This window comes from Panthera onca, chromosome A1 (assembly GCF_046562875.1).
Source record: "Panthera onca isolate mPanOnc1 chromosome A1, mPanOnc1 haplotype 2, whole genome shotgun sequence".
Taxonomy (NCBI): domain Eukaryota; kingdom Metazoa; phylum Chordata; class Mammalia; order Carnivora; family Felidae; genus Panthera; species Panthera onca.
This window is the reverse complement of record NC_138339.1, coordinates 8,206,328-8,214,550: the sequence shown is the minus strand read 5'-3', so window position 1 is coordinate 8,214,550 and position 8,223 is coordinate 8,206,328. Positions and strand designations below refer to the sequence as shown.

Here is an 8,223-nt window from a genome sequence, read left to right as displayed (position 1 = left end):
GAAGGTGCTTGCCAGCCGGGCACTACATTTCCCAGCAGCCCTGTGGGCGCATGGGGCTCGGGGAACGGGAACAGAGTCTCGTAGGTACCGTCCAGGCTAGGGCAGGGAGACGCGGATTCCCTCCTGCTTCCTCCCTACCTTCACAGCCCAGGGTCGGGAGACAGGAAACTTCTGTGAAGATGGTAAATATTTGCCCCTGACCTACCCTGGTGCTTCCCCAAGTGGCCCCCATGGCGAGGCACCTCCCTCCCCTCGGGAAATGTGGGTAACAACCCATCTTTCCAATCTGTCGGCCTTACTATACCTCAAGTTTTCTACCAATACACTATATTTAATTAAATTAATTTATTTTTAATACACTACATATTTTTAATTTTTTTTTCAGTGTATTTATTTTGAGAGAAGAAGAGAGAGCACGCCTAACACCGAAGGGGCAGAGAGAGAGAGAGAGAGCGAGCAGGAGAGAGAGAATCCCAAGCAGGTCCCACAACACAGGGCTCGAACTCACCAACTGTGAGATCATGACCTGAGCTGAAACCAAGAGTTCAACGCTCAACCGACTGACCCCCCCAGGCGCTCCTATGCTATATTTTAAAGCAAAGATTATGATGCTTGTTCTACTATAACGAAGCCCTCTGTCCCTGACCCAGGAGCCCCGAGCCACCTGGCAGTGTCCATGACTCTGAAGGATCGACAGGCCGATCCCAGACTGCTCACAGTCCGACAAGACCCAGGCCCGATACCTCGATGGGTTTCACGAGAGCTGTGGTGTCTGAAGAAAGCAGTGGAAGTTCTGGAAGCAAAGAAGATGCCCATCCTCCCCCCCCCCCCCCAATGTCCTGGGCAAATTGGGCGTGAGAGAAAGCAGATCTTCTTGAAAGAGCTGTGCTCGGGAGACCCGCTTTCCAAAAGGGGGCGGAAGTGTGGGGTCACAGGGGGACACCACGCCTGTGGAGTCTAGAGCAAGACCCACGAGGTGTTAATGCTCACACGACCCCCTTCCCCCAGGGGGCCGGTGAGAAGGCAGACAGATCCAGGAGGTCTGCAAGCTCCCAGGGGAAGCCGATGCTGTTGGCCTTGGACACGCCTGAGCAGGGTCCCGGGGACGGACGCACTGGACACAAGGCTGGCATTTACCCCTGTGCCAGGAGGATGGGACGGAAACTTCCTTAGGCCTGCCACCTGCACCGCCCTGCCTCGTATCGAGTCCCATTGCCCTGTCCCCACCTGAACAGGCACAGTCTCAATTCCCAGGTATGCATCCATTCGGCGACCAAAATGGGGCACTGTGGCTATGACCGCCGGGGACCTTGGGAATTTTCTGAGACAGAAGATGGGCTTCTCAGAATGGCCCTGACCTCTCTTCCCTCCTAACGTCCCCGGGAGCACCTCCAACCTCTCAGAAATTTGGCAGCTGGGCCCGTCGCCTTGCACATAGATGGGGGTCCAAGAAATGGCTTCTGAATTAATGACAAAAATCTATCAATCTGTATTTGCATCTTACAGCTCCAGGGGACCGTTGAGAGAAAGAAAACTCCCGGCAGAAATAACCACATTTGCTTCTGGCCTGTTTGTTCATTTCTCTGCTCTTCTGGAAACTAAGAAGCCCTTATTTTTAGCACCTCCCATGCTGAAGCATGGATTTTTTTTTTTTTTTCCTTCAAGCTCTCTTAAAAAGTTGACACTTCCCAGCCTATAAACTGCAAAGTCATGTCAAGGTTCAACAGAAAGACACAGTGGGGGAAGAGGCCTCCTGTCCCACAGCCCCAGGAAACACTCACAGGAAGAGTGTCCCTGAAGCAGGCCCCCCAGCAAAAGGCCCCGCTCCTTCAACCTTGGCTCACCCTATGGAGTAGGGGGCGGGCGTTCCGTCTGGAGTCTCCTCCCCGCGTTGACCGCTTGACCAAGTGAAACTAACCCGTGGTAGTTTATAAGCCTCTCACTGGAAAAACGTGGGGTGTGCGAGCCAAGCGTGAACCCCCGTTTTAAAAACATTTGCAAGGGGATGGTTGTGGCAACTGAGGTTCGAGGCTCGAGATGTTTCTAGCTCTGACTCACCGCGAGAACTTGGGCAAGTCTGACTTCTCTGGGTCTCGATTTCTCTGTGAGGGACAGGGGAATAATGATTGTAGACCCCTCTCCCCAGTTATACCCCTAGAACTCGACAGAGCTGTTGCCCGCCCTACGTGACTAATTTTTAGCTCAAACATCCGTGACGTCTCTTAACGTCCGTACGCAAGGAGCCATGATGATAGCAGCCGCCTCAAAAACAGACCAGGGGAGTCGTAATAATTAATAATGCAGTGCCAGGACATAGATTTCCAGGGCGGTAATCTTCTTCGTGCCTCTGTGAGGACAGGGGGTGGCTGGTATGAGTGAGAACGTCACCATCATCAACACCATCATCACCGTTCATCTTTGCAATCGGGAGGTGCATTCTTCCCTAGAGCCCTCAAGACACTGTGGCCTGGACTTCCTGTCCCCAGAGCTACTTCTGTTATGGGAAGTCCCGCCCCCAACACGTGGCACTTGGAAATTAACACAGAGGGGAGCCAGCGCCCGGACCGAGAAGGCCCCAAAGGGAGCTCCGGAGGCGGCCAGAACACCCCGGGGCTGCAAGCTGGGCACGTGGAGAAGACCCAGGTCCCTCTGGTGCCATCTGACCCACGGTGGGAAGCAGTTGGGGCGGCCGCCAGGCCAGCGCGCCCCCAGTATCTATGTCAGTCCCGGCCTGTCCCAAGCAGCCTGGCTGTCCACCAGGCTGTCACCAAACTGACGGAAGACCCAGGTGAGGACGGGCTTTGTGGAATGTGTTCTCTGAGCGCTCGCTGCCCGAGAGGCTGCCTGAGTTCTTTTGACGGGAAATTGCAGAGACGAGGCTCCGTGTCCGTGCCTCTCATCCTTCTGCACCATACACCCGCCCTTTTTTCTCCTTTCTTCATTTCCCCATTTCTCTAAGCTCCTGTGAGTGCTCTGATTGCCAACCCAAATCCTGCCTGCCCGTCCATCGGTAGGTCCCGGCCCCGGTCCTCACTGGCCACATGACCACATCCTCATTGGCCACATGACGCCTGGTTACAGGGACACTTCACCTTCTCCTTCTACCAAGTTCTAACGACATAGGAGGGCCTTCCTCCTCTCGGTGGAGGGGGCGGGTCTCCAGGGCACAGGAGGCTCTTCTCGGAGCGCCCAGTGTAGTCAGGCTCAGGAAAGGACTCACAGTTTCAGGAATCCACGGGGCGTCAAGGTTACTTGCAAAGACCAGGGGCCAGCAAACAGCCTGCGAGCCAAGAATGGCTGTTGTGTTTTTAAATAGTTGAGTAAAAAAAATAAAAGAAGAAGACTATTTTGTGACACGTGAAAATTACATGAAATTCGAAGTTCGGCGTCCGCAGACAAAGTCTTACTGGAACACGGCCACACTTAGCTCGCTTCCACATTCTCTGTGGCTGCTTTGCCCTTCGGCCACAGAGCTGAGTAGCTGTGACAGGCGGCACAACCCGCGGAGCCTAACATGTGTACCAGCTGATGTTCCTGAGAAAGGTTGCTGGCCCGTGGGCACAGACTCTGGAGCCAGATTGTCTAACTTCAAATCCTAGATCCACTGCTTACTGGCTGTGTGACGGGGGGCAAGTTCTGTCTCCCTCTCTGCCTCCGTGTCCACATCCCTCAAATGGGTACAACAGTCCTTATTTCAAAATATCATTGTAAGGATTAGAGGAACTATCATTCCTCAGGTCTTAGAACCGTGCCCGGCACTTAGGAGTACTGTGGATAGGGGCCTGGATGGCTCAGTCGGTTGAGTGTCTGACTTCGGCTCAGGTCCTGATCTCATGGTTTGTGGGTTTGAGCCCTGCATCGGGCTCTGTGCTAACAGCACAGATTTTAAAAAATTAAAAAAAAAAATAGAAGTACTGTGAATGGGTTAAATTATTTTCAGATCCTTACACATCACCATCCTACACCAGAGTGAAATGTATAAGAATTCTTAAGCTTTCCTTCTACTTGACACAGAAGGGTTCTTTAAACATATCGTTTTCTTTGCTTTTCATCACTGCCCCGTATGCAAACAGATCCAGGAAACCTTAGCTCAGGCTTCTCAAATCCCAGATGGGTTCTAATTTGTTATGTCGGAGGAAAAAAGTCTGGCTTCCCTAGCAGGTGCACGGGGCTGTTTTGTGAGTCACAGACGTCACCTCCTTACTCTTCAGCATTAGAAGACATTCTGGGCCGGCTCGACAAATCCTGCCTGTAAAGCGAAAGCAGAATGAGGAAGCATGGACTTCCCGCAAGGACAGGGATGTTCTCGTTCCTGAACCGTGGTGGCTGGGGTGACGCGTGGAAGAGTCTGGGAGAGCTGGCACGGGACGGGGGACATCCGCGGTATCCCCGCCCCCCCACCTCCCACTTCTTCCACGGGACCGAGTGCTGGTCGAGCTCCTGGCTACTCCGTGGGAGATTCCTCCCCTGCCCGACCTCCTGTGCAGTTTGTCGTGGTCGTGTGACCAGACGCATCAGCGCTGGAATGTGGGTGGGGGCGACAGGCACCACCGCTGCCTCTGGGCCTTAAGTCATGGAGCCCGTGCCCCGCCCTGCCCTCCACCTGCCTGTGAACTGCAACCACACAGATGACAGCGATACCCTAAGCGACAGCAAAACAGCAAGGTGACAGAACCTGGGTCCCTGAATGAGCACGTGCAGCAGAGAAACCTGTCCCCTTGGACCCATCGTGGAAGGACTCTCAGAGAGAGTACATGTTTGTTAAGTCACCATTCTGGGAGCTAGAACCTAGAACCTAGAACCTAGAACCTAGAACCTAGAAAAGGGGGTTAATTATACTTCTGCACCCACCTCGGGACGTTCCAGTGAGAATGTACTTTGACCATCAAGGAGAATTAGTTCTGCATGAGACTCAGCATTTTCCCGAGAGAGAGGCTGACCCCTTGTATTCTTTAGCCGCCAAGATAAAGAGCCTCAGGCTTACGTGTGTTTTCAAGGAGCTTTGGAAATGTTTCAGACTTGAAAAAATGATGAGGCCTCAAAGTATGGAAATAGCAATAGGAAACTCAAATGATTACTTTACATACTCCTCCATTCATTGTGAAATTGAGGACACATGAAGGTCTCACTACATCTGAAAAACATTTGTAAAGCCAAGTGTTCCCATGTTACAAGAACTGGTAAGTATGCCAGTGATTGCCAGGACATAACAGCTAATTGTTAAGTTAAATGAGCAACTTGTAGCTAAAATCATTTTCGGAGCAAAATCACGGCCCCGCCCAACCGCCGCAGAGCTCATCGTGCCAGGTGACTGCACACTTCCAGAGCTGTCTCTACGTCCCCTTTTCTCTTGCTTCCTCATCACAAACACCAATCAACCAACACCTCTTTCTCTAAACGTGAAAAACACGGAAGCCGACGGAGTTAGGTGGTGGAACGCCAAATCGTTCTGGTTGCCCGCAGGGACCAGGGCTTTGGATGTGCATTTCAGCAGGACAGACGGTTCCTGAGCCATAAGGTCAAAGTCGCCATCAGCTGATGTGCATCCAGTTGGGCTTTTCCAATCGGACTTTCCCCAAACCCACTCCCCTGCAAGGAAGGGAAAGCAGGTATTTTCCAAACCCACACCTTACAAATGTCAGGGATTTTTTTTTTTTTAAATGCTTGGTCTCCCTCATTGTGAAGTCTGTTTTTTAAGTGACTTTAATTGGAAAACCTTTTTTGTCTCCCCAAACTGAATCCAGATGAGGCCATCTGCCTCCTCTCCACGTGTGTGCAGAGCGCGGTTCCGAACGCCTCGTGAGGCGTGTTTTTGCTGGTCTCCGCCCAGAGCAACTTTGTTCAAACATTCCTGTCATTTGCATGGTTTATTTTATCCAACGCGTTAATTAATGATACTTGCAACAAGCTTGTAGTTATTAATTAAACCATTTGGATGGGCCCCCCCAAAGACAGTTAACGATCTGATTGAAAGCCAAGCTTCCCATGGCTATTTTAAAAAGACATAACCGCAGGGTATGGAGAAGGATAAAGGCAACCCAAGGAGTCCGAATCAGCATGGGAACAAGAAAAGTGTTTTCTCTAATGAGAAGAAGCCCTCTGTCTGAACATTAGGAATCTAGTTATTGAAGAGGGAATGATCCAGTTTGGGCACACAGCATGGTCTCTTGATGAGGTGCTAGGACAAGATGCTGGAGGCGCTCGGGCAAAAATGAGACAGAGAAGTCCCTCCCCTTAATGCTTTGCTAATTATAGGATTGGCTCATTTTTCATCTTTTCTCTGGCCACTCGGGGGCCCAGTGGTGGTAGTCAACACGGAGGGACAGCTTCTGGGGCTGAAGGCAAGCCGAGAGTGACCCAGAGGATGACCCCCATACTGTGTTGCGGCAGGGACAGGAACAGAGCCCCAAGATCTCAGGGTGGGGTCAGATCTAACTGGCTACTCTCGTAGTCCTTGCTGGGACAGCCAGAGGGCCAGCATTGAGGGGACCAGATGGGGCCGGACAACCACATCCGACTCTGCTGACCTGCTTGCGTCTGGCTGTTCCAATGTGCATTTATCCCCGGAAACAGAACATGCATTCCGGTTGTCCCCCTGAGATGAAATGTATGGTCACGTGCTATCACCTCGACAAAGGCTGAGTTCGTGTTTCTGTGCCCAGTTCTCTTCGTCGGAACCGTAGGGCCCTCGTGGGGCAGCGCGTCAGACCAAAACAATTTGAGGGGCTGCACATCTTTTGAGATGAGGGACAAACACCAGAGCCTGTTCACCAGCGGGGTCTGGTTTACTCACACCCGCGTGGCAGGCATCATGAGGACGTGATTCCATACACACCTGCACGCGCGCACACACACACACACACACACACACACACACACACACACCCCACTCTCCCCACTGTCAACGTCCAGCCAGAGGGGGATGGCTGAGACAGCTGATGAGCCCCACGACGTACCCTGGAGCCCACTCCTGGTGCTCCGCGGTCTATGGGTTTGGGCAGATACCCAACGATAGGTCTCTATCGTTATGGTATCGCACAGATTTCCACGGCCCGAAAAATCCTGTGTGCTGCACCCACTCACCCCCCTCCCTGGCAGCCGCTCATCTTGTTACCGTCTCCATAGTTTGCCTTTTCCAGAATGTCGTACAGTTGGAATCATATAGTAAGGAGCCTTTCAGACTGGCTTCCCTCACCTAATAATATGCATTCAAACTTCCTCCAGGTCTTCTCCTGGCTTGACAGCTCATTTCTTGTATTTGTTTGTTTGTTAAAAGTGCAAGTCGGGGAAGGGACAGAGAGGGAGAGAGAATCTCAAGCAGGCTCCACACTGTCAGAGCAGGGCCCGCCCTGTGGGCCTCGATCCCACGAACCATGAGATCGTGACCTGAGCCGAAGTCGGATGCGTAACTGACTGAGCCACCCAGGCGCCCCTACAGCTCATTTGTTTTAGAGCTGACACCCCGGTGTCTGGATGGACCAGAGTTTATTTACCACTCACCTGCTTCATTCCCTTAACACCTTATGCTTTTCTGATAGACTGAGGAAGGTTCCCACTTACGTTTTTTAGTTCAGACGTCCATGGTAGCAAGTTTATGATAATATTCACCCATTTGCAGTCTCATAAAACTCGGTCCAAATTTACCGTCTTGACCCAAGCCAGTGTGACTGGTCAGCAACTGGATGAAGTTCTTTTGGGGAATGTCGGTGGCCTCCAGTGACGACAGGAGGCAGGGGCTGTATGTCCCTCCCCTATGACCCCTCGATGAGACAGCTCACCACAAATTCTACCAAACAGACGGCAGGCCCCAAAGCCATCAGGCCCCCACACTGGGTCCTTGGTCCCCTGGACAGGCACCTTGCATGCTAAGCTCTGGGGCTCAGTGACATCGATGGCTCACCTTCCCGCTCGCCAGGGTCCTATCTGTAGGAGGGCCAGCACCAAACAGGGTTCCTGGCTCTCTGGTAGAGATGACACAGGAGGGGCCTCTTCCCTGAAGCAAACGATTCCTCCTAACTTTGGGTTTTCTCAAGTCTTGGAACACCGATAACTTTTATCACTATGGTGGTCGATCTGCAGAAAGCCAACAAGCCACACTGCTTCTGAGTTATCAGAAAAATTATCTAAGGTATATTACTTGCCATCTCATTTTGAAGACTTTATATAAAGCAAGGATAAAGGATTTGGGGTGCTGAGTTCTTTAATTAAAAAAATTTTGGCAGT

General features: G+C 51.8%; 1 long non-coding RNA gene across 1 annotated transcript; it reads right to left on the bottom strand.

Moving 5' to 3' along the window:
* Positions 1-2,813: 2,813 nt before the first annotated feature.
* Positions 2,814-4,999, bottom strand: LOC132680678 (uncharacterized). Its single transcript, XR_009610661.3, has 2 exons — positions 4,604-4,999; positions 2,814-4,245 (listed from the first exon to the last, which is right to left on the bottom strand). It is a non-coding gene; the product is annotated as an uncharacterized LOC132680678 (long non-coding RNA).
* Positions 5,000-8,223: the final 3,224 nt, after the last annotated feature.